At 42.3% G+C, this 26,920-nt stretch overlaps 1 protein-coding gene and 1 long non-coding RNA gene across 2 annotated transcripts in view; one reads left to right on the top strand and one right to left on the bottom strand.

The window, feature by feature from the left end:
* The window catches only part of nalcn (sodium leak channel, non-selective), an 828,408-nt gene that overhangs the window by 350,446 nt on the left and 451,042 nt on the right, over positions 1-26,920 (bottom strand). The window lies entirely within an intron of this gene.
* On the top strand, positions 1,269-4,286 carry LOC120523460. Its single transcript, XR_005632631.1, has 3 exons — positions 1,269-1,489; positions 3,018-3,162; positions 4,202-4,286. It is a non-coding gene; the product is annotated as an uncharacterized LOC120523460 (long non-coding RNA).

The following is a 26,920-nucleotide window of genomic DNA, read 5'->3' as shown; positions in this document are numbered from 1 at the left end:
AATAGTGAATTCATCCCCATCTCAACACAGAAAATTCTTGCTTCATTCAAATTTATCATATTCTGTTTATTATTTCTGGAGTTCCACTATAAAACAGAAACTAGGAAATGACAGCTTTCTTAATTAATGGGGAAGTCAAATTAAAAGAAGAAATTTTTGGAATGAAAACCAATGAAAGCCATTGGGGGCATGACTGAATTTGAATAATAATGGCTTGTGCAGAAGGCAAAGTAAAACAGTGGTTAATGTGTCTGTCTTATAGCTCAAGGAAACTGCCTTTAAATCCTAACCCTGTTAATCTGTATATGATAACTTCTGTCAGCCTCCATGAGTAGTGGGGTGGCATGGAGGTGCAGTGATAGTGCTGCTGCCTCACAGTAAGAAGACCACGATTCAAATCCTGTGTACTCTCTGTGTGGAGTTTGCATGTTCTCCCCATAACTGTATAGGTTACCTCTGGGTACTGAGGTTTCCTCCCATAGTCCAAAGACATGCAAGTTTGGTGGATTGGTGATACTAAATTTGTGTGTGGATAGGGTTGTGTGCACCCTATTAACGGTTTGTTCATGTCTTGTACACGATGCTAAATGAGCCTCCCCTGCGACCTGGTTCAGGACTAAATAGGTTAGAAAATGAAAATCAATGGTTTCCCTCAATTGTTTTGTTATTTTTGTTCTAAATATGACTACAACCCAGCTACCACACTACATTTGGCCCTAATCTGGTTCTGCTCTGACATCAGCAACGATCCCGCTCGGTGTCCATTTGCTTGGCACCCCTCACATCTAACGCCAAATTCAAAATAAGTAGTGTCGCGATTGCAGTCCAGTTTCAGAATAGGCAAAGCCTAATAGTTTGGAGCGCGATTTCTATATATTGTACTTGAGCACAGTCTCGAGTATAATGGTTCAGTCAACACGTGGTATCAACTGTAAGTCCACAGTAGAACAGAATTTGCATGACTAGCCTGACAGTAATGTATATTCGGGCCGCCCCTGTAGATTTTATCGAACAAAATCACGATCATCCGAAAAAGATTGCTGTTTTATTCGGGCCGAATCAATTTTCGATAACTGGCTTTTTTGTTGTGCACATATAGAGGGCATATAGAACGACAAAATGAAAAATTCTGACACTCAATGGGACTCTGGGAACTGTAGTTACGAGCTTTAATTGACTGCAAGTCAGACTATAGTAGTTTTTCACCGAGGCATACATTTCCCAAGATGCCAAGCGTATTCTTCCTCTTGAACGATCATGGCGCGAAAAGTTGGATGAAGTTGATTCTTGAAGTAATGTTGAGAAAATAAAGTTTACTTAGTTTATTTTTTTTAAACCCCGTACCGTGGATTTTGGGTGATTACGTACATAATGTGTTTAAACCCTGAGTCCCTAAACAGTCAACAAATGGATTTTAAATGCCGTGTCAAGTTCAGCTACCTAGCGAAAGAGACTGGGAATGTTCCTGCAAAACTGCTTCGATTTAGCGGTAAGCACGGTAACGTGCAAATTAAATGTTTTATTGTTTGACTACCAAAACACAATATCATCAAACCATCCGGGCAGGTTTTTGAGGGAACCGTTCATGTCATTTTACGACTAGCAGTCGTCCACGGTGTATTTTTTATAATTAGGCACTGGTGTTGGTTTTATTATTGTTTCTCAAGATTGCACACAGTCCTACCAACGAAAAAGAACGTCCGAGGAGAAGAATGTAGAGGAAAATAAATGTGGCTGCAATGGCGAGGAGACAGAAACTTTCTAAAGTGTGGGAGCTGTGATGCCGCCGTCTCTTGAGAATTTATGTTGGCGCTGTTAGTTAGGGTCAGATCGGGAGGGGAGGGAGAGCGTGAACGAGACTGAGAAAATAAAAGTGAAAAAAAAAACTAACTTTTACAAGTAACAAATTTACACCTGTTCGTTTTCAAATAATATTGCATTAGTGCGATAAAGTTTTCTGATTGGTACTATTCAGGTCATACAATGATTTCTTCAAAATGTCACGTATATTTCTCAATTTTTTCTCCCGGTGCTGTGCGATGACACCAGGAGTGAGCTTATTCAGTGCTAGCAGGAACACGTAGGTGACCGGTTGCTTGTGCTATAATAAGCTTGACCTGGCGGCGATCAAAGCACATGTACTGTACAAGGCATATACGGGGCCCACTGAGAAAAGAAGAGTGTCCATGGCTCACATTGCAGAGGAACATTCTTTTCTTTGCATGTCCTGGAGTCCTGTGCAGACTGGACAAGATCGGGGAAAAAAACGCGGTCACTGATTTCAACCGCAAGAAGGTACGTGAATGAATATGAATAACTAGCCAACCCGCGGCGTAGCATACGCCACATAATTAGGCTATTCATTGATGGGTGAAGACTTTCTGAAAGACACAGTTGTCCAAATGGAGTGGGTTTGAGGATACGACTGTGAGTGAATGAAAAGATGGAACTCTGGAGAGAGCAACATACAATTGTCTGTAACTGAAAACTGGTTTTGGCAGATACGGGCATATCTTTTTGAAAGTTTGGCCCTGTGCCTTATTAATTGTCATTGCAAAGGCCAATCTAACAGGAAATTGTGTGTAAAAGGAAAATGTGAATCTGATGGAGTCATTGAAATCCGGGGAATAAGGACAGTTTGTGAGGTAGCAGCCGCGATAGTTTTACACTCCAGTACATTGCTGTGAATGCTGGTAACAAAGTCTAGTGCCATTACAGAGACCTCTTGCTGGCAGGAGGTTTCTGAGAAGCATGACGACTGAACGAATTTTAAGTTTATGCGGTGGCATGCCAGTGGAAGTAAGACTATATTAAGGCGTGCAGACAGTACGCATGCCTCTAGACCGAGGGTGGACGTGGAAGGATGATTAGAGTTGGCGGGCAGGGCTCTGTCGTGTGTATCCCATGGTCTGGCGACTTAGTGAATTATATAAATTATATATTTTATGACATGCCTTTGTTGCTGGAGTGTATTTGAGTGCTGACAATAGTCATTTTAAAATGTTGTATCTTTCTAGACTTACTAGAGATTGTCCTTTCAATGCTGACACTAAAGACTGTCATCCGTTGGGGCATCGAAAAGACAAGCTTTGTGGTTTCTGTCCTGCTATTCACCACCAACTAGGGCAACCAGGGAAGAGTTCAGTGACTTAAGTACCACAGGTAAATGAAGAATCCTGAGGTAAAATGTTATTTGATGTGTCTTTTTTTAATTGCACCTTTTATTTATATGTGTTTTACTCTACATGTTATTTGTTAAAAGTAATTGTACTTGCTTAGTTTAGTTTCAATTTTCAATCTCTGAAATTTTAATAAGAAGAGCTAACAAATTGCCTGCAAGGAAATTAACAAGTGATATCCTCAACAGGCACTATGATGATGCATAGCTTAGTATTGTTCATTGGCAGGAGGTAGGAGTTAGTGATCACAGGAACAAGGTCCACCAAAAGAACTGTTGGATGTTGAGCATGAAATGAAATTGTTGGGTGGGTCATTATACATTAATTTCTAAGCAATGGAATAAAAGTTATAATAAGGTAATATCATGAGTAAGAACAAAGCTATATTATCTAGATTTGCAGTATTGTGAGTCAGTTGTATACTACAATACTGGGATCATAGCTCTTTTGTATTTGCTCACGCCTTTACACCAGTTAACATAAAAATGTTATTATGACCTACATAAAGTGAAACTTATAAGATTTAAATCATTTGTGTTTTGTTTCTTGACATTTTATTCGTTGGCTTTCAGCATCTTCCAATCTGAGACTTTCTAGTTCTAAATGTCTGCTAAAGCATCTCTTATTTGTCAACAACCTTAAATGACTTGCCGTTGACATCCATATGTTAAAAGATGTTATTTTTTTCAAACACCAATCCTGAAATATGATCTTTTGTTTAGTATATTATATTGCAGCATTCAGCAGTAGTAGTTTAAAATCATTTCTAAAGAACACAGGTCACAAATGTAATGATGCAAAAACTAGTGAAATGTATCTGAGATGTTATAAGAAGTTGAACTCTTGCTGTGTTTCTTAAATGAAATGATTCTTAAATTAAGGAACAAAGTCTTATTGATATTATTTGTTTGTAACAATAATATTTCTTATTTTTGATTTGGCTTGCTTTGTGAGGCTACCTTTAAGACACTTTTTTCATTTCTGACATCAACCAAAATTATTATTATTTTTTTCTTGTCTAGTTTGAAGAAATTACTACTCATCCATTCTGCAGTGCTAGTAAGACAATGGGCAAGAGAGCAGAGATTATTAGGGTCATTTGGTGTTATAGACTACAGTAAGTAAAGTTGTGTTTCTATTAAACTAACTGGGCTACTTCACCTTGTGTTTAAAAATAATGGAAATATTTATGTTGAGAATAACAGAATTGATCTATTTCATACATAGTATATAATACAGTGGTTCTTTGATGTATACTTGTCAAAGCTTAAGAAGAATTCTTCATATATTATACAAGATTAAACTTGGTCTAAGGCATTACCAGAAAGACCCAACCATTGACTAGAACTGTCAAAGACCAAGGAGACCAATTTTTTTTCTTGAGCAAGGGTTTAACTATTGCCATCTTTATAGAAGCCAGAGAAAAGCTGGAATCTAATGAATGGTTAACTATTTCTAGCTCTCTGTCAATAACCATATCAGAAACTTTGGGAAGAAAAGTTGGACCTGCATCCAGGTCATAAGTGGATTGTGTTAGCTGAGTATTTATTCTATAGAATTTAGCTGAACTATTTTTAGTAAAGGAACTCACTATGCTGAGTGTGCTGAGGCTTAATAAGATTTGCTTTGGTGCCTAATCTTTTCAGATTTAAGTCATCAACTCTGAAAAATCATAGTCTCTCCAAAGTTGTCAGAAAAGCCAATGTCTTGTCTCTCACTGAAGGCTCTTATCTAGGTAATCAGGACAAGGAGCTGACTGCAGAACTTGTCTGATTTTCTCAATATGGAAAGATGTTCAGAAATTAAAGGTTTTTTACCTTATTGCTTGAAAAAGTAATGAGAATTTTGTCTTCAGAACTTTCAGCAATCACTAGTAAATGACGTTTACCCTATATATTCAACACTATTATTTGAAAAGTCCTATTTTTCTGCTTCTGGAACTCCAATAAAGCTGTTTTTTATTATTAAAAAGTTGTACACAAGGGAAGCAGGACACAAAGGTTTTTGCTGTTGAATCAAGCTACAATCAAGTCTGTAATAACAAGGGTGTTGGTGAAAGGTTCGAAGTGGTTGCTAGTGTTGCAGTCTGCCTAAGAAAGTGAATGTCACCTCCCATATTTTCTCATTGAGAACTGAGTTGCACAGTGCAGAGCTGATGTTGCACAGTCGACTCTGGCTTCTAGTGAAGCTTCTTTTCTAGCTGGCAGACCAGCTTTTTGCTCCAGGAGTGATGATTGTCTTGCACAAAGCTGCTAAATCACTCCAATATCTTGAGTTTGTTGTTGACATACAGCAGCTCATAATTGTCCATCTTCATATGGTCAATGAGTTTTGTCTTAAGTTATGTCTTTTAAATCTTTAATGACCATCCATTTAGGTTTAACCTTCATTGCATAAACTACACCTAATCCAGAGCCTCAATCAACACAGAATAAAAATATTATTAATGCATAAGACTTCTAAATAATCAAAATACCCTTCAAGGGCCCTGAACCTAAACTACATTAGGCATTTAATATAATAAATAGATGGACTACAGGTCAGGATTACTGTCATGTTTGAAGCTACAAAAGTACTTGTAACTTTCAGTTTAAATTGATTTCCAATAATATATGAACTTCAGTATGCAAATTTTTTCAAAACAAACATCAGTGTTCTAATAATCACCTGTAGTGTCCTGGCACCACATATTATTCAGAAGTGTGAGATTTTTCCGATATGGCTTTTTAGTAGCTGCAGTGAATCACATAGAGAAGCATGTCAACCCTTAATACACTTATGCATTCATGTGTTTTTTTAAATAAAACTCCATTTACTGTCACTTCATCCAACCATTTTGTGATCTGTTTAAATCAGTTTATAAGGCTGTATGGAATTAGAGCTTATCCCAGTAACATTGCCTGCAGAGTGGGAAGCAGCACTAACTGCAGATATAGAGTTGGTAGTTAGACCTACGGGCATTCCTTTATGTTGAGAGAAAAAAAAAATGGTAATACCCAGGGAAAACACACACACCAGGAGTACATGAAAAGTGCCTAACCCACACATTTCCTGCACTAGCAATCAAATCCAGTTTGATCAGTTTGTATGTCATTAAACTGCATATATTGCACTACTGTTTACTCAAGGCAAAGCCCTGACTCACTCACTCACTCATCACTAATTCTCCAACTTCCCATGTAGGTAGAAGGCTGAAATTTGGCAGGCTTATTCCTTACAGCTTACTTACAAAAGTTAAGCAGTTTCATTTCGAAATTCTACACGTAACGGTTATAACGGTCTGACAACGTCCGCCATGCTGAACTTTCTTATTTATGGCCCCATCTTCACGAAATTTGGTAGGTGGCTTCCCTACGCTGGACCATTATATTGCTACAGGTTAATTACATTCAGATACATTACACTAATAAACAATAGTTTATTAGTTAGTTTCAGTGTATTTAGTTAGTGTTTATTAGTTAGTTTCAGTATATTTAAAAAGCCGCGTCAGGAATGTGGATCTAAGAAATAAAGGGTAACCACACAGGAACAGTAGCACTGCTTTGACGCTGGGTGCTGCCAGTCTGCAAAACCGAGAGCAGAACTTGCATACGATAGGGTATGAGGTACCGTGGAAAAGTGCGTGGCTTTATGCAAAGTTTAGGTTTTATACATCGCAATTTGAATGTGGAAACGTTCATGGCAACATTTCTGTGCGTACGCACCGTTTATACATGAGGCCCCTGGTGCTTTACCTTTAATGGGAGGGAATGAAGCCTGATTATATGTAATTTCTTTTGAAAGGAAGACAATGTCAGCCTCAGTTTGAATTTCAGAAGTTCTACAGAGGAATGGAATGCACTTTTGCTTCAGGAGAGAAGTGGAGGAGTGAGTGGTGAACAGTCTGGAGTAGAATTCAGCAAAACCGATTATTTTAGATGGGTTGTTAGAGTGCCCAATGCAACCTTAATGGAGGACATACTGCAGAAGAGAAAATGTTGAATTTGTGGAGCCTTAAATCAAGTAACTTACATGAATTTGCATGTGGTAAATACTAATTAGTATGGATATGATGAATTAGAAATTCAGCTTTTTATATACTTTAAGAGGGTTGGTAATTTCTGCTTCAACTAGTAAATCTGTTCAGTTTCATAGAGAGGAGTTCAATAAATTCAGTGCATTGTAATAAGGAAATGTTAAATTGCCAATTTGCAAGCCCGGAGTTCAAAAATGAAAGATGAAGAAATAAAATTAAAAAAATTAATTGGTTTGATAAAGAGGTCAATAATAAGTATGTGCTAAAACAATAGGAAGCTAGTGTTTTGGAAACAAATATATAATCAATGCTTGAGGAAGACTTTTCACGCATGGATAAGAAAGAAAATTGTTTTAACAGGTAGGTTAAGAAATCAAAAGAGTCAACTAGTGTCAAATCATAGAAATACTTGGGCAGAGCAGAAGAGACAACTGAAATACACTCAGAACCCACAAATGCTAGAATGTTTTTATCTAAGTAGGAGAATAAAGTACTTCTATACAACATGGGGGCATAAAATGAGCAGCAAGCAAGTTTCCTGCCACCCAGCATAGCCAAAGCAAAACGGACCCTTCTTTTGTCACCACCTGAGACGAGAAATTATAATAATGGCCTCACTAAAGTTGTAACTCCACTTTTAGGGATGAAGACGAAGGGTGAGGCAGCAACAAGGTAACACTTACACATAGATATCGAGATTTTTTTGGGGGGAAAAAAAATGTCTGCTTTACTCCATGGCAGAAGACTGTCAACACATGATGTCTTCTGAGTGGAACACAGTAAACGAACAAGAAAATGTTTCCACAAATAATTTTAAGGTTACTCATTATTCCACAGAAAAGAGAAAGCCTTAAGTTATTGCAGAGAGCAGTGTAATTACAACACAAACCATCTCCAAAGGCCCATCCCAATTCCCCCGGGTATAATCCTAGTTAATGGCTAAAAAATGAAAGCTCCTGGCCCAAAGCAGAGCCAGGGAAAGTGCATAACAAACAAATGCTTACACTCCACACCATGCCACTCAAAAATACAATACAGTTCACACAGGAGCACCATATACCAAGTTATTGAAATATACAAGGGCTTCAGAGAAGGAAAAAAACACAAGTCTATTATTAAGTAGACTTCAGCTGTGATAATACTGTTAACTGGTAACAACTGAGAGAAAACAGAAAAGTTAAAAGTGCCAGGTACCAACTGAAAGAAATTCATTGATCACCTCCAAAGCCATATTGAAATCTAAAGAGTAGTGCTGCAGTCCTGCATGTGTTAACGAACTTTGACAAGAAAAGTCTGAATTCCAGCATCCCTGGCTTTCTTCAGGACTTAGGGCATTACCTTATAAGTCTGCACCGTCCAAGAACTACAATTTGGAAAAAACAAGATCTGGCCTTTGACAATGGATTTTGCTTTGTTGGCTTTTCATAGGACAATCAGCTGATCAGAGTGCTTTAATAACTTTACAATAACTACGGCTGGATGGCAGCTTCTGCCTTCTCATTGTAAATACAATGGGCCCTTGTGATCACTTATCACAGCATTTGCAATACCCAGAATTCTAAAATTATTCTTAACTAGCCGTCCCCTGTGGCTCCGCCCATGTAGTAGTGAAAAAGAACAGTGAGGAGGGCCCAGCCTGGCTCCCGACATCACGCTTCCTCCCCCTCCCCTCAGCCCACAGCCTTTGTCTTGGATTAGCGCGAATATATCACTCCTGAAAGTGAACTATGATTTATAGTGTATTGAGAGAAGTCACAAATATAATCCAGAATGTTCTGGCAAATTCTATAAAAATCTTGATCTAAATCCGTTAAGTAGTTCTCTCGTGAACAACAGACAGACATACGTTGGATTGTGTGTGTATATATATATATATATATATATATATATATATATATACACAACCCCAAATCAGAAAAAGTTGGGACAGTGTGGAAAATGTTCCCTTAACTTTTATTTCATTGCAGACAGTATAAACACAAGATAATTCATGTTTTTTTTGGTCAACATCATTTGATTTGTAAATAAACATCCATTTTTGCCATTCAGGCTTGCAACACATTCCAAAAAAAGTTGGAATGGGGCAATTCAGGGGTAGTAATGAGGTATAATAACTAAATAGTGATGTGATTTAAAACTGGTGATGTTAACAGGTGATTGCAATCATGATTCGGTACAAAAGCAGCATCGAGGAAAGGCCTACTCCTTTAGGAGCAAAGATCAAAGTCAAAGTGAACTTTATTGTCATCTCAACCAAATACAAGTATACAGATAGACGAAATTGTGAAGCTCAGGGTCCACAGTGTAACAACATGATGTGCAAATAGTAAATTAAAAATAGAATAAAAATTTTTAAATTTATAATTAAAACACAAACAAGACATTGTGCAAAGATAGGACAAACAAGTAGCAGCAATATTGATGTGTAAGATATGTAATATAATAAGTAAATAAATAATAAATAATAGATATAGATAATACAGAAATTATCAGTGTATGATAATAGTTGTTTAAGACGTGTGTAAACAACGACAGGTCAGAATGTTTCATAAATCCTTAGAGATCATTATGAGATTTTCAGTTCTTAGCTGGACAGTGGTTTTCATGTATAAAAGTTCTGTTTTTAGTGGTGGTTGAGGCCGTGTGGAAGGTCTCAGGGGGCAGCCTGGTGTTAAGGAGTCTAACAGCTTGGGAATAAAAACTCTCCTGCAGCCTCACAGATTTGGCTTTGATGCTGCAGTATCTTCTCTTGGATGGCAGAAGTGTGAAAAGTCCATGTGAGGGGTGTAAGGGGTCCTGCGCAATGCTGCAGGCCTTGCAGACACTGTGTTTGTAAAATATGTCCTGTAGTGAAGGGAGAGGCACCCCAATAATGTTCTCTGCTGTCTTCACTATCCTTTGTAGGCGCTTGCGGTCGGATATATTGCAGTTGCCATACCAGAAAGTGATGCAGCTGGTCAGGGCACTCTCTATGATGCCTCTGTAGAACATGGTGAGGATGGAAGGGGGAAGACGTGCTTGATTCAGCCGCCTCAGGAAGTGTAGTCTCTGCTGGGCATTCTTGATTAGTGATGAGGTGTTATGTGTCCACGTAAGTTCCTCAGTTAAGTGCACACCGAGGAACTTGGTACTCCTAACAATTTCCACATCTAAACCGTTGATGCTGAGCGGGATGTGGGCAGGACGTGATTTTCTGAAGTCCACGATTATCTCTTTTGTTTTGTCGACATTGAGAGATAGATTGTTGTCTTCACACCATGCGGACAGCCATTTCACCTCATCTCTGTATGCTCTTTCATCATCCCTGCTTATCAGTCCCAGCACCGTTGTATCATCCGCAAACTTGATGATGTGATTGGTGTTGTGCGTGGCTGTGCAGTCGTGAGTGCAAGGTGAAGAACAGTGGACTAAGCACACAGCCCTGCGGTGCTCCAGTGCTCAGTGTGATGATGCTGGAAGTGTTGTGGCCCATCCGAACTGACTGGGGCCTCTTTGTCAAGAAGTCCAGGATCCAATTGCAGAGGGTGGTGTTTAGGCCCACCCTGCTCAGTTTTACAACCAGCTTTGGAGGGATGATTGTGTTGAAGGCAGAGCTAAAGTCTATGAATAGCATCCTGACATATGTGTCTTTTTTATCCAGATGTGTCAGGGAGATGTGAAGGGCAGAGCATATGACATCCTCAGTTGACCTGTTTAAGCGGTATGCAATCTGAAGAGGGTCAAGGGAGGCAGGGAGATTAGTCTTTGTGTGACATGACTAACCCTTCGAAGCACTTCATTATGATTGGTGTGAGTGCAACTGGTCGGTAGTCATTCCGGCATGTCACTGATGACTTCTTTGGCACTGGTATGATGGTGGTCGACTTGAAGCATGTTGGGACTGACGACTGGCTCAGAGATGTGTTGAAGATGTCTGTGAGGACACCAGCCAGTTGACTTGCACATTCTTTGAGCACAAGACCAGGTATGTTGTTAGGTCCTGCAGCCTTCCGTGGATTGACTCTGGATAGAGTCCTCCTCACATCTGTTATGGAGAGACAGAGTGCTTGGTCAGTGGAGGGAGGTGTTGCTTTTCTCGCAGGCTCTTTGTTCTGTGCCTCAAACCGTGCAGAGAAGTTGTTCAGCTCATCAGCCCATCACTGCTGTGTGGATTGGGCTTGTAGTTTATAATTGCCTGAACACCCTGCCACATACGACGTGTGTCTCTGGTGCTGCTGAATTGTTTGTTGATCTTCTGCGCGTATGCCCACTTAGCTCTCCTTATAGCACGAGACAGGTTGGCTCTGGTCACCCTGAGGGTGGCCTTGTCTCCAGATCTGAAGGCTGCATTTCTGATCTTGAGCAGCTTGTGCACTTCTCTTGTCATCCAGGGCTTTTGGTTGGCTCTTGTGGTAACATCCTTGGTAACAGTAACATCATCTATGCATTTGGAGATGTAGCCAGTCACAGAGTCTGTGTACTCCTCCAGATTGATGGAGTCACCATCCATAGCAGCCTCTCTGAAAATGTCCCAGTCTGTCAATTCGAAGCAGTCTTGGAGAGCTGAAACCGCACCAACCTGCCACACTCTGATGCTCTTGCGGGCTGGTTTAGTGCACTTCAGCAGGGACTTGTATGCAGGAACCATAAAAACGCTGATATGATCTGAACAGCCCAGGTGAGGGTGGGATAGTGCCTTGTAGGCGTCAGGAGCGCTCATGTAAACATTGTCCAGACAGCTTCCCCCTCTAGTTGCAAAGTTCACATTCTGGGAGAATTTTGGGAGAAATTACTTCAAGTTGGCATGATTGAAGTCTCCAGCAATAATGAAAAACGCCTCGGGGTGCGTCGTTTGCAGTTTGCTGATGATCTCGTAGTGTTCCGCTAGCGCCTGGTTAGCATTTGCGCTAGGCGGGAGGTAGACGGCCACCTCCATCACGCAACTGTATTCCCTCGGCAGGTAGAAAGGCCGTCACCTTACTGATAAAACCTCTATCAGTGGGGAAAAGTGTCGCGCAACTGAGGCAGCGTTCGTACACCACTCTCTGTTCACATAAACACACAGTTCGCCCCCACGGGTCTTACCGGACAAAGAGGCGTCTCTGTCCGCTCGGAAGATGAACAGTCCGTCTAGCTGGATGGCCGAGTCTGCAATGTTTTCCTGGAGCCATGTCTCAGTGAAAATAAAGATGCAGCAGTCTCTCATTTTCCACTGCTTGGCCCGCTGCAGCTTTATATAATCCAGCTTGTTGTCCAGCGATCGGACGTTCGCAAGCAGAATAGACGGTATCGCAGGTCTGGTGGGGTTAGTTTTTAGCCTTGTGCGAACACCGCCGCGTTTACCTCATTTCTGTTTACGATCTCTGCGCTAGCGTTTTCGCCAACTCAGCTTCTCAGGCTGCAGAAGTAAGCAAAGGCTGCGGAGTGTCTCAGTCACCTCACTGGATATTTCGGCGCAGTTTCTTTGGAAATCTAGCAGGATTTTCAGCTCGTAAATGTATGTCTGCGTACTACTATCACTTAAATCTACTTGTCTACTTATACAAGTTAACAAAGTGCGGGCAAAAATCTTTGAAATGATGAAGAAAAACGTTTCTCAAAGACAGATAGGAAGAGATTTGGGCATTTCTCCCTCTACAGTGCATAACATAGTGAAAAGAATCAGGGAATCTGGAGAAATTACTGTGCGCAAAGGCCAAGGGCGCAAGCCTAAACTGAATGGCATTGATCTCCGAGCCATCAGACGGCACTGCATTAAAAACCGTCATTCATCAATAAATGATATAACTGCGTGGGCTCAGGACTACTTCAGGAAGTCACTCTCAAGCACTACAGTACGTAGTTACATTAGGAAATGCCAGCTAAAACTGTACTGTGCCAAAAGGAAGCCCTACATAAATGGTGTCCAGAAGCGCCGTCGACTTCTCTGGGCTTGGAGGCATCTGTGATGGTCCATTGTGCAGTGGAAACGTGTATTGTGGTCAGACAAATCGGTTTTTCACATCTTTTTTGGAAGAAATGGACGCCGTGTGCTGCGGACCAAAGAAGAAAAGGACCATCCAGACTGTTACCAGAAACAAGTCCAAAAGCCAGGGTCTGTCATGGTATGGGGTTGTGTCAGACAATGCCAAACCACATACTGTGCGCATAACAAAGGCATGGCTGCGTAAGAAGAGGGTGCGGATCCTTGACTGGCCTGCCTTCAGCCCTGATTTGTCTCCTATAGAGAATGTTTGGCGCATTTTGAAACGAAAAATGCGTCAACGAAGACCCCGTACTGTTGCGCACCTAAAACGTTGTTTGCAGGAAGAATGGGACAAAACTAACAACTGCAACACTTAGTCACTTGATTTCTTCAATGTCTAAATGTCTTTTAAGTGTTGTTAAAAGACAGGGGAACTGTACAAAGTGGTAAATGCTGTACTGTCCTAACTTTTTTTGAAATGTGTTGCAAGCCTGAATGGCAAGAAATGGATATTTATTTACAAATCAAATGATGTTGACAAAACAAAAAACATGAAATATTTTGTGTTCATGCTGTCTGCAATGAAATAAAATTTGAGGAGAATTTATAACTTGCTTTTTTCTTTTCTTGTTCTACTAATTTAAACCGCAAAGCTGCCATTTCAGAGTGATAGGAAGTCGTGTTATTCCTGTTGACTCGGAAAGAAGGCAAATGATTAAGAGAGTTTGCTCTGCTCAGCTTTCAAAGCATTATAGCTTGCTATTTGACAAAAATGTCTTTGAATGACTGTGTTTAATGAGGCTTGAAGTTGTTCCTTGATAAAGTTTTTTAACTCTGTAATTATCAAGAATGACTGATCGGGATCAATTGCCATGGTGCGGTAATGCCTCCTCTGAAGAGACTTCTTTGCTGGGCTAACTGTCGCAGATTCAGGGGGAGTTCTTCTTTCTGAAGGCATCATTACAAGATGTTAAGTTAATATCCTGTTTAACTATGGTTGGAGCAGCATAGGGACAGAAATATTGAGTGGCAAAATCTTAAAAACTAATGGTTGAGGCTTGGAGAACAGCTAAAGTGCAATAATTCCCCAGTGAGAGCACCATGTAGATGTAGACTGCTTCCTACCTTTTTCATTAGACTGACTACACAACAAATTACTGCCAAGCCTAAAGTACATGATAGTTGTCAATTGCCTAGACAATATATATTTTAACATTAACTCATAGCAAACAATTGGTCATACATATTATTGTATAGTGTAAGACCAGAGTATGACACTGACGGTAACAAGCACAAGTGCATAATTTAAGAGAAAAGAGCCAGACTATTTTAAAATCACACTTAAACTGATTTCAGAAATACTGTGCCTTCAGAAAGTATTCAGAACCCTTGACTTCTGGCTGACCACATTTTGTTATGTTGTAGCTTTACGGTAAAATCTTTTAATTTTTTTTTCCCCTCAACAAACAATACTTAATACCCCAGAATAACAAGTATTCATGCCCTTTGCTTTAAAACTTGAGATATGGCTAAGGTACATCCCATTATAATGATAATCGTTGAGATGTTTCTGTACTTTGTTGGGAGTCCAGCTGTGGACAAATTAAATTAACTGCACGTGATTAGGCAAGGCACACAACTTTCTATATAAGGTGCCACAGCTGAAAATATGTATCGGAGCAAAACCAAACCCATGAGATCGAAGGAACTACCTGCAGAGAAAGATTTGTGTTGAGTCACAGATATGGGGAAGGCTACAAAAAATGTTTTCTGAATTGAAGGCTGCTAAGAGCACAGTGTCATCCATAATTCGTAAATGGAATAAATTTGGAACAACTGTGACTCTTCTAGAGCTAGCTGCCCAGCCATAACGAACATTTGGGGGAGAAGGACTTTGTTAACAGAAGAGACCATGAACCCAATGGTTACTCTCGCTGAGCACCACAGAACCTATTTGGATGTGAGTGAAGTTTCCTGAAGGACAATCACAATTGCAGCATCCCACTAATCTGGGCTTTATCATATAGTAGCCAGATGACACATGAAATCCTTCTTGGAGTTTGCGAAAAAGGCACCCAAGGACTCTCAGACTACGAGAAGCAAGATTCTCTAGTCTGATAAAACCAAAATTGAACTGTTGTATAAGTGTCACATCTGGAGGAAACCAGACACCACTTGTCACTTGGGCATACCATTCCAGTTCTACATGGTGGTTACAGTTTCAAGCTCTGTGGCTGTTTTTCAGTGGCAGAGACTTGGATAATAGAAAAATGCAGAAAGCTTAACAGAGCAAAGTACAGAGATATCCTAATTATGGCCCAGTCTGAAATCTAGAGCACTCTGGAGCAGGTTTTCATTAAGGATATTAAAGCTGCAGGTTTTTGTTCCAACCCAGTTGCTTAATAAGAAGCATTTATTGTTCAAGTAACACTTCTGCTTCACTTTAGTTGTCTTGCTTGTTAAGATTTTGAACCCTTATTGCTTATTTTAGTCTTAAACAGCTGTATTCTTGGTTTTCAATAGCTCCTAATTAGCAATAACATGCAAATGACTAGAGACAAGCATTTCTGCATTTAGCTTGTTACCATTTACACCCGTGTGTATTTATCATGCACTATTGGGTTTAATTAAATACTTGGAAGGAAAGTGAAGAGAAAAAAGTGAAGGACTGAGAATTATTCATCCATTTTAGGCTTCATATCCTTTGGATGATATCCTTAGAAAAGGAAAGAAAATCTAGGATATGAGAATGACCAGTGTGAAGGACCGAGGAGACAGCAATAAGGGTTGGGGTTTCCGGCCCCGTATATTGTACAGAAAAGAAAACAGGTCTTTGAAATAAACAAAACAGTTCATAACGCGACGCCGACTCCGGGCGTCGCGGCCATTTTATTGGGGAGGAGCCGGAAGTGGAGGGATGCTGGGAAGGACCGCAAGGGAGGATGGGAAGGATGACGTCAGGGCAAGATGGCGGAGGAAGGGCGGAAGTATCGCACTGCGGTCAATCCAGGCCTATGGTGCAGGAAGGTCTTTCTTTCTACGAGGAAGCAGAGGGAGAAAGTTAATACCCCACCATTCCCTGGCGGCGAATGGTTTCCCAGGTGCTATCGAATCAATCCGCGGCCTCCTACTCGCGCGTGCGTGACACGATCCCCCCCTTAGCCCAGGACCGTCAGGTCGGGCGGACCTAACCGAGAGGTCGTGAATACGAGAGAGGGCATCGGCATTGGCCTGAAGGGTGCCCGCCGATAAGTGACAGTGAACTTATACGGCTGTAAGTCCAGGAACCACCTGGTGACCCGCGGATTCGACTCTTTGTGTAGGGACATCCACTGAAGTGCAGCGTGATCAGTCACCAGAGCGAATTCGCGACCCAGCAGGTAGTAACGGAGGTGGGTCACTGCCCACTTAATGGCCAAGGCCTCCCTCTCCACTGCCGCGTACCGGGTCTCCCGGTCCATCAGTTTCCGGCTAAGGTACATCACAGGGTGCTCGACACCATCGACGCTTTGGCTCAGCACGGCACCCAGGCCTGTGTCCGCGTCGGTCTGGAGAATAAACGGGAGCCCAAAATCGGGCGTCCGTAACACAGGTGCCGACGTTAGGGCCTTCTTTAGGTCACTGAACGCGTGTTCTGCTTTGTCGGTCCACACCACGTATAGGGGAGCGCCCTTTTGTCAGGTCAGTCAAGGGTGCTGCTCTTTCGGAGAAACGGGGAACAAACCGGCGGTAGTAACCCGCAAGCCCCAAGAAAGCCTGCACCTGTTTCTTGGTATTCGGACGGGGCCATTCTAAGATGTCTTTAACTTTGGAGCTCTGTGGCGCACCTGTCCTTGTCCCACGAGGTAGCCTAAATATTTGGCCTCCTTTAATCCAAAAAAACACTTCCGGGGGTTTATGCGGAGGCCGGCTTTAGCCAGTGTTCGGAGGACAGCTGCGACCTGCAGTAGATGCTCCTCCCAGGTGCCGGAATAGATGACAACGTCATCCAGGTAGGCGGCACTATAGGACTGGTGGGGCTTCAGCACTCTGTCTACCAGACGTTGGAAGGTCGCCGGGCCCCGCAGCCCAAATGGGAGGACCTTGTACTGCCAGTGCCCGCTAGGGGTGCTAAAGGCCGTTTTCTCCTTTGCGGATGCCGTTAAAGGAATTTGCCAATACCCTTTTGTCATGTCAAGGGTAGTCAGATACGAGCCGTACCCAGCGCTCAAGGAGGTCGCCAATGCGGGGCATGGGGTAGGCATCGAACTTGGAGATCTGATTCATGCGTCTAAAGTCATTACAGAACCTCCAGGAGCCGTCTGGCTTGGAGACGAGGACAATAGGGCTGGACCAGGGACTATGGCTCTCTTCAATTATGTCCATGTCCAACATACGTTTCACCTCCAGTTCGACCTCTGCGCGTTTTGCCTCCGGGAGTCTGTAGGGCCTCTCCCGGACGATTACCCCGGGCTCCGTGACTATATCGTGGCAATCAGCGGTCCGGCCGGGTGACTCGCTCACTACCTCGGGATGGCTCGGAGTGTTTGGTCTAACTCCTGCCGCTGCTTTGGGGTCAGCTCTTCGCCGAGGTTAAGGGCAGTTGTGCTTGCGAAAAGGGAGAGTGACCTATGGGAGCTGGGGGGCTCCTCTCTATCTCTCCAGGGCTTTAATAGGTTGACATGATAGATCCTCTCACTTTCGGTCGACGATTGGGCTGTTTCACCAAATAGTCGACGAGTCCTTTCTCTCCTTAACCTCGTAAGGCCCTTGCCAGTGGCGAGCAGCTTCGAGTGGGAGGTCGGGACGAGCACCATAACTCGGTCCCCCGGGCGGAACTCCCTGAGGACGGAGTTGCGGTTGTAACACCGGGCCTGCGCTGCTTGCGCACGAGTCACGCTCTTTTAGGAGGGGCCTGATCTTTGTGAGTCGGTCGCGCAGTTGCGCCACGTACTCAAAATGTTAGAGGAGGGAAGAGCCTCGCCTCCCAGCCTTCTTTTAGGATGTCGAGGATTCCCGGGGTTGTCGCCCGTATAGTAATTCAAATGGGGAGAAGCCTGTAGAGGCCTGGGGTACCTCCCGGTAGGCAAAAGCACGGCGGGAGGAGCTGGTCCCAGTTCCTGCCGTCCGCTGACTACCTTGCGGAGCATCTGCTTAAGCGTCTGATTAAACCGTTCGACCAACCCGTCAGTTTGCGGGTGATAGACTGACGCTTTCAGGTGCTTTATCTGCAGTAATTTGGCTACCTCCTTGAACGTATCCGAAGTGAAGGGCGTACCCTGGTCCGTGAGGACCTCCTTGGGTATGCCCAGCGGAAAACAAATTAACCAGTTCCCGTGCGATGCTTTTAGTATTAGCGGGCGCAGGGGAACCGCCTCTGGGTACCGGGTGGCATAGTCCACCATGACTAGGATATACTTGTGGCCACGGGTTGAGGGCTCCAGGGTCCCACCAAATCGACCCCTATCCTTTCAAAGGGGATGTCCACGAGGGAATAGGGACTAGAGGAGCACGGTCCCTCCTAGGAATCTGGCGGGTCTGGCACTCGGACAGGATTGACAGAACCGCCGGACCTCCTCATTGATCCCAGGCCAGTAAAAGCGGAGCTTAATCCTCTCCAGTGTTTTTTCGGCCCCGAGGTGGGCCTAGGAGGTGAGCATGTGCCAGCTCGCATATCTCCCGCCGGAAGGTGCGCTGAATTAGCAACAACTTCCGCACCTCGCCTCATGGGTAGCCACTTTCGGTACAACAGATCATTCTCAAGGACAAAGAAGGGTTCCCGCGGTGTGGATCCGTCCGCTGTTGAGCTGTTAGGCAGAACGACGCATTCCGGCAAAGCGCAGGGAGTCATCATTCCACTGCTCCCTCTTAAAGGAGGCGGGCGTGGACCGAAATTGATGGTCCAGGCCGCCGAGAGGGTCTTGGGGCCTGGGCCGGGAAGAGTTCCTGGCTAGTCCCTTCTCCGGCGGAATCTTCCGGGTCAAGGTCCGTAGCCACGAAAGGTCCCCGAGACACCAGCGCCCATAGGGCCTGCCCTTGTGCACGGCGTGGAGGCCGCGGGAGGGTGCCTTTTCCCCTCATAACAAGATCCAACGAGGCCCCGGAGCGCGAATGGCTTACCGCTGATTCTTTTAGACCAGTCTTGTCCCAAAATCACTGGGAAGGGGGTCAGGTAACACAGCGACCGTCATTTGGATTGGTTCCCCCTTCCAGGTGACATAGCAGTGAGCGGAACGATATGACCTAGTCCCCCCATGCACACAGGTGACCAACAAATGCTGTTTTAACCACTGTTGCGGTAAGACAAAACGGCGAGCAACAATGGTAATGTTGCTGCCGGAATCAAACAAAGCCACCACGGCGTGCCCATTTAGCAACACCACTCCCGTATTCGACTCGCCAAGGGATGCGGCGGGTACAATACCTCTCCGCGATGTCCAGCTGCAGTCCATAGGCTCCGGGCGATGTGATGGGGCAGTTTGGTAGCAGGTGACGGTCTCGCCACACTTGAAACAGCGCGCGGTCCCGCCTCTCTCTGGCTCTGGCTGGCGCTTCTGCAGCGCGTCGAGGGCTCGGGGTGGCCGCCCGTCCCTGCGGTTCCCCGCGAGCAGGCTTTTCTGACCCCCAAGTCGGAGGACCGCCAACTGGCGCTCCAGGGCGTCGAGGAGGCCCGACATGTTTTGATAGGCGTGTCCCGGACCTGCTGGGCGAGGGAACTGGGCATCGCATTGACCAGGCCTTCACAGGCCACCCGCTCGACCACTTTCCGCCCGTCGGGTCCCTCTGGCCGTAGCCAGCGGCCCATCTTGCCCCAGAACTTCGAACGCCTGGGCGCGAAGCGGCTTTTCAGGGTCAAAGACCCAGTTCCGCCATTCGCCGCCTGCTGGCCCGGCTAATGCCGTAGCGGCCAGTATTTGGGCTTGAGGAGGTCGTAATTAGCGGCCTCCTCCTCAGGGAGGTCATAATAGGCCCGCAGCGCTCCCTTCAGGTATGGCGCCAGGATGGGCGCCCACTGGACCGCTGCCACTCGTTCGGGTGGCCGCCCTCTCAAACATGCCCAGGTAGGCGTCGGCGTCCTCGAAGGGCCCATCGGACTAAAGGAGAGGCGGCTGCCTGGGCGGGTCTGGTCTCGCCCGTTGGGCTTCCACTAACCTGGCCTCGTGGCCTCCAGCTCCCGGTGGTGGCGGCTTGCGCAGCTGCAGCGCCTGGAGCTGGTCATTCATTGCCTGCAGCACCGTGTTGAGGTCCTGTCCCTCCGTCATTCCGGGATCTCTCTATCCTGCCGACTACGCCAGATGTGAAGGACCGAGGAGACAGCAATAAGGGTTGGGGTTTCCGGCCCCGTATATTGTACAGAAAAAAAACAGGTCAAAATAAAACAAACAGTTCATAGCGCGCGCCGACTCCGGGCGTCGCGGCCATTTTATTGGGGAGGAGCCGGAAGTGGAGGGATGCTGGGAAGGACCGCAAGGGAGGATGGGAAGGATGACGTCAGGGCAAGATGGCGGAGGAAGGGCGGAAGTATCGCACTGCGGTCAATCCAGGCCTATGGTGCAGGAAGGTCTTTCTTTCTACGGGGAAGCAGAGGGAGAAAGTTAATACCCGCCATTCCCTGGCGAATGGTTTCCCAGGTGCTATCGAATCAATCCGCGGCCTCCTACTCGCGCGTGCGTGACACCAGACATAGCAGAGTTAAAGCACTAATGGGCCATGAAATTAAATTATTGGCAAGAATTGCTTTCTAATTAAGCAAGTGGGTTAGAACAAAAACCTGCAGCCACTGCGGCCCTCCAGGACTATGATTGAGGACTCCTGTAATAGGACAATGACCCAAAGCACAAAGCAAAGATATCCCAGGAATGGCTTAAGGTCAACTCTTTGAATGTTGTTTAACCCAACTGAAGATCTCTGGAGAAATCTGAAAATAGCTGCACACTGAAGTTTTCCATCTAGCTTAATAGAGGTTGAGAGGGCCTCAATTACACAAAATCTCCAAATCCAGGTGTGTGAAACTTGTCATGTCATAACCAAGAAGATTCCAGGCTGTAATTGCTGCTACAGATGATTCAATGAAGTACCGATTAAAGGGTATGAATACTTGTATTAATGTGATATTTCAGTTTTTTATTTATAATAAAATTGCAGAAATCTCTAATCTTGTTTTTGCTTTGTGATTCTAGGTTGTTAAGTTAATTAATTTAAATGAGTTTAGCTTAAAGCTGCAAAATGTGTAAAAGGTGAAGGGGTCTCAATACTTTCTGAAGGTAGTGTATATCTGTAAATAGTTTGAGGACTGTAACATGCTGAAAAAACACAAACCCACCAAAGATACATTTGTCTAATTGATATAAGTCGATCAAACCCAAAAATAAGAAAGTGTTCTGATTGCAGCTATTTATTGAATTAGAGATGTCTTGCAGGATGTGTGATACTTACCTTCATATAGTACTGTGATTAATGCTTGACCTGATGCTTTAAAAATGTCTAGCGCTGCCAAAGTATAAATCTTGCTCTGTGAACAGAGACTGTTAGAATGAACGTAAGAGACATAAAATGTCTGAAAGCTAGCATTGTATAGATGGGTAGAACAAAAAGTGGGCATATATATGTATTTCTACAATCCTTTTGTTGTAAAGGCTTAGCATGCACTTCTTAATCTTCATCAAACAGTCCTTTTCTAGGTGAAATTAAATGATCTCCCAAAATAAAAACTAAATACAGGTAAGTTATCAATAATAAAATCAAAAAGAAATGTTAATATGTTAATAAAACTACATGTAAAATTAAATGACAGATGAACATAGTATATAAATAAATAGCTTATCAAACTGAACTACAATAATTAGTTGCAAGTGTTTAAAAAAGTACAGTTTTTTTTTTGCTGTTCAGAAATGTTACAATATTAAAATGAAACAATAAAAGATTTAGAATGTTTCAAATAGCGCATGTACTAAACTTTTTTCTTCAGAAACAAAGCTGCCCTAATTTAAAATGTTTTAATATATTTTTATTGGAGTCAGCTATTAGGCACTCATTCATGATGACTCATTCTTTCCCAAACCACTTAGTGCTGATGTTTTGAAGGTTTGATTGATCACTGAGTGGGATAAGTGTAAAATAAAACTCATGTAATTGTGGATACTTTAGATGTTGTACACAGGGACATAAATTTTCAAATGCAAATCCCTTTTAAGATATATAAAAAGACTGACAACTTAATTGTACTGTAGCTCAGGTGTTCTTTTTGGTTTTGGTAGGCTTCAAACTGGAGAACAATATCAATTAAAAAATAGCAGTATTTTTAAAGAAACCTGTTGCATATAATTTAATGACCATATAAATTATGTTAATCAAATTTGATATTGTAGATATAGTTTTAATGAATGACCAATTCAATTTCTTTATTATTTTTTGTTCACACCACTTTGGCAAATTGGGTTTCAGCTGTAAAGTCTTTTTTGATCTTTATTTGTGACCTCTATTGCTGTTCTCTTTTCAAACCCTGCTGATTCAGAATACACTTTCACCTTGGTCCAACCAACTTTTATCTTCAGAATGCAGATCTGAGATTTTATAGAAAATCAGCTGAAATAGCAGAAGACAGTTTTTTTTTTTTTAATTTCATTACTGATTAGCCAGTCTTGTAAAATGAGAGCACTTATGCCATTTAAAATGTTTGATATGTGAAAATCTTGAAGATGACTGTGGGAGTTGCTTTTTATCAGGTCTACTGTTATGTTGAAAGATGGAAAATTATAGTTTTCATATGACATAATCCAGGACAAAACAACTAATGAGGTATGGAGTTATTTTGTTTCAATTGGACAATACTTTGACTGGCTTTAAGTGTTCTCAGTGTAACATCGTTTTAAGGTGGAAATTTCAAGGCAGAGGCTTGTGATATGCCATAATAGCTGTATGATGAAGGCCAGACAGAATAATTTTTTTTTTATTCAGAGTCCGGGAGCCAAACATTTGAACTATAGTCATGTGCCAATTTATTGTCAACCAAGTTAAGGTGATTCATACTTATGTCCAATAGAAAAACTATGCGGTAATAATGGTCTAAAAATTGCCAAAGCCAGCTGCAGTAATAAGTCTTTCATTATTATCATTATTATTTCACAGGGTCTGATTTGTTTTCTGACTCTTGGAGGACTCTTTAAGGTTTGTTTTGATTGGCACCGCTCCACGGGGCTAATGCATTCAGCCTGCACCGCCAACCAGTGTTTCTTAACCTTTATGATACTGTCTCCTATGACCCAGTTTTGCCTTTTTAAGTTAATTGATGACCCATGAAAAGGAACTGCAAACCACCCCTTTGGTGAAACAATTGCAATCAAGGGTCCCCCTTGGTGAAATAAATTCATTTAGAAATGGGGAAATATATCACACAGTACTGACAATTACTTAGGTGACCCACTCATGAACGAACGATGGCAACAACAGGCATCACAATCCAGTTGTTGTGAAACATTGCCTTACGTGGACCTGGCTTTTGTACACTGACACTTGAAGATCAGTTTGTACTGACAGTTAAAAGTATGTGTAGTAGTGACACACATTAGACATACAGAGCCTCAATTTCAGTGACCTGTACACTTTTTGACTGACATACGGCCAATTTTGACTTATAGTCAAATGGCTGGTCCCAAATGGAACCGTAATTCAGCACATGAATGTATCTATAAAATGAGAGTTGGGAAATTGAGACTGAAAAAAGTGGGTCAAGAACACAAGGCAAGATTATGTGTTTTTATTTTAATTGAAGTGTGATACCAATTAAATTATAGACATTTAAATTGCAATTGAATATATTTTTTCATCTTGATCTTTACACCTTCTTTTGTTATCTTTATTGTTGTCCAGTACTTTCATCAGGACCAAAAAAAAACAGACCCAAAAACTTGCTAGGTCCACCCTAAAAAAAATTACAACAAAGCCTTAAACAGTGGGGCAGAGTGGTGGTTATGAGGCTAGGGATCTGTGCTAGCATTCAGAAGGTTCCTGGTTCTAATCCTGTAAACACCAGAAATGACTCAGCTCTGTTGGGCCCACAAGGCCCTTATCCTGCAATTGCTTTGTCCTAGGTATGATTTTATTCTGCGCCCAGCCCTGCAAGTCATCCGACTTACAGGGAAAGTTTGGGGAGTGGTGGCAGGATTGGAAATGCGCTATCAGCACAGCATCTTCTCCTGTCTTAAACGGCCAATTGGGCCAAATAACAATGCACTGATCCCTGAGCTACTGAATGACAATTTATAATGAGACTTCTATATTTCATTACATATTTTATATATTTCAGTTATTGGTGTCTTGTAAGCCGTCCTCTGTTGTGAATAACTCACTGGTGACAAGTCAGCACATATTTGTTGAGTCCAGATCATGGCACCAGGGAGATGATTTCTTTTTGACAGGACTGTTGCTTGACTTTATTAGTAACTAGCAAAATACCTGCGCTTCGCAGCGGAGAAGTAGTGTGTTAAAGAAGTTATGAAAAAGAAAAGGAAACATTTTAAAAATAACGTAACATGATTGTCAATGTAATTGTTTTGTCATTGTCATGAGTGTTGCTGTCATCAAGAATTTGATTATCATTATTTCTTTCAATCAGGTTCGTAACTGGAGGATGTGTTGTGTTCAAGTTACATTCAGTGTTTGTCAACCATTGTAAAGACAACAGGTTTCATTCTTCGAAGTGATCACTACCCAAATTGGTACTCGTGAATCTAAGATGTTTAACAGGCATTCCTGGTATTTACCTGTGGATTTGCCTGCGAATATTTAGCGGCACCGTGTCTATTGGACTGCTGCTGACAGACGGCCTTATATGGGCAGGCACTCAATTACGTGGGAAGCGTGGGTATGGGGGATGCAATACAGGCAGGCAGCCAACTACGTGGGAGGCGTGGTGATGGGGGACGCAACTCTGCCTCACACAGCAACCGAGCTGCAGGCTATGGCCATATATATTTACGTAAGTAGTATTCAGTTATGACCATTACGCGTAGAATTTCAAAATGAAACCTGCTTAACTTTTGTAAGTAAGCTGTAAGGAATGAGCCTGCCAAATTTCAGCCTTCTACCTACACAGGAAGTTGGAGAATTAGTAATCAGTGAGTCAGTCAGTCAGGGCTTTGCCTTTTATTAGTATAGATGAGCAGTTAATATCAGTTTTTGGAAGCTGTGGAACAAAATATCATTACTGTTTTTAAAAAAGTTTTTCACAGCACTGCACCATTCAAAATTAACCCTAATTTAACTAAAATATGTATCACTACATCACAGTCCATACACATTGTGTGGGGTGTTCTGCCCCACATGCTGTTAGCTGTTCTATTATTTGTTGAACTGTGCTTCCCCTTTGTCTCGTCATTTATTAACATACCTGTTAGCCACGTCCCACACTCAGTCATGTTTTAAATGTCCATGAAGCTCACGTAAAGCACATAGGTCCTGCAATGAACATTTAAATGCAATGCACTCCTTGTGTCTAACATAGACACCCCCTTTATCTCTTGTTTCGGTCACCCAAAGCGTATCTTTAAGGTATATAAACTCCTGGTTCTGGTTAGTTGTGGTACACAGCAATCTGAATCTCTGTCTACGCTCATCTCTTGTCACAATCCGACCCTGGAAATCATTTGCCTTGTAAGTGTCTGATTTCTTAAAGGTTTATTGTTTAATGCATACTGTCTGCTATATACCGTTTTGTAAATCATTACTTCTTATTTATTGTCTTTGGTTGTTCACCTATAAATACCTGTTTGCTTCCTTTATATATACTTTTTTAGTTTTTAACAAGGGATGTCCATTCAAATTCTTCAAGAATGCTCACATTTGTTATTTTTATGTAGATGTGCTGAGTTGTTTAAGCTTTCTGCAGTCATGATGCACAAACAGCGTGGAGTGGGCAGAAAATGTTTTAATACAATGCAAAGGCATCTACTTTATAAAACATCTACGTATATCATCTTGCAAATAATATTCTTATAAAGTAGTCAAACATTGCTTTTTAAATAATACCTGTTATTCAGTAAAATATTTGGGTGTTATGACTCTCCATGTAGACCCCCTTCAACTAAACTGTTAACCAAATGTATTCCCCTATTGGACATAATATAATAATCTTGAATTAGTTGAAATTAAAGATACACAGGGAAGACTCGTGTCTTTCTATAACTCTACAAGTTACACAAATCTTCAGTTGCTCTTTTGTAGCAGTAACAATAATCAGTATTGAAAATGTGTCCTGAAATTTTAAGACAAAAATGAAGCATTTTAAAATGAGGATCTAGAGCTGAAGCTGGTTGACACTTGCATTGAATGAATGGAACATAAAAGGAAAAAGAGCCAGCCATTGTGACTGTTAATGCTCCTATTATGGACCTACAGTGGTGTGAAAAACTATTTGCCCCCTTCCTGATTTCTTATTCTTTTGCATGTTTGTCACACAAAATGTTTCTGATCATCAAACACATTTAACCATTAGTCAAATATAACACAAGTAAACACAAAATGCAGTTTTTAAATGATGGTTTTTATCATGAAGATTTATGATTGTACTTTTTTCGTATATACATAAGCTTAATTTTACTGTCAGCATTTGCTCTTAAAATGAACTTTTTATTGCATCCAAGGGGCCATGAAGCACCTTTTACATATTTTTTTTCAACTTTAGAGTTTTTTTTTCCTCTTCTCAACTGCACAATAAGAACATTTCAGTATGCAGAGAGATGCAGGAGTAGACAAAGGGCATGTATTGACTTTACAGCATGTGGAGAAGGCAGTGGAGCAGGCAAA

The sequence above is a fragment of the Polypterus senegalus genome, chromosome 2 (assembly GCF_016835505.1).
Source record: "Polypterus senegalus isolate Bchr_013 chromosome 2, ASM1683550v1, whole genome shotgun sequence".
NCBI classification, from domain to species: Eukaryota; Metazoa; Chordata; class Cladistia; order Polypteriformes; family Polypteridae; genus Polypterus; species Polypterus senegalus.
This window is presented reverse-complemented; position numbering and strand designations above follow the sequence as displayed.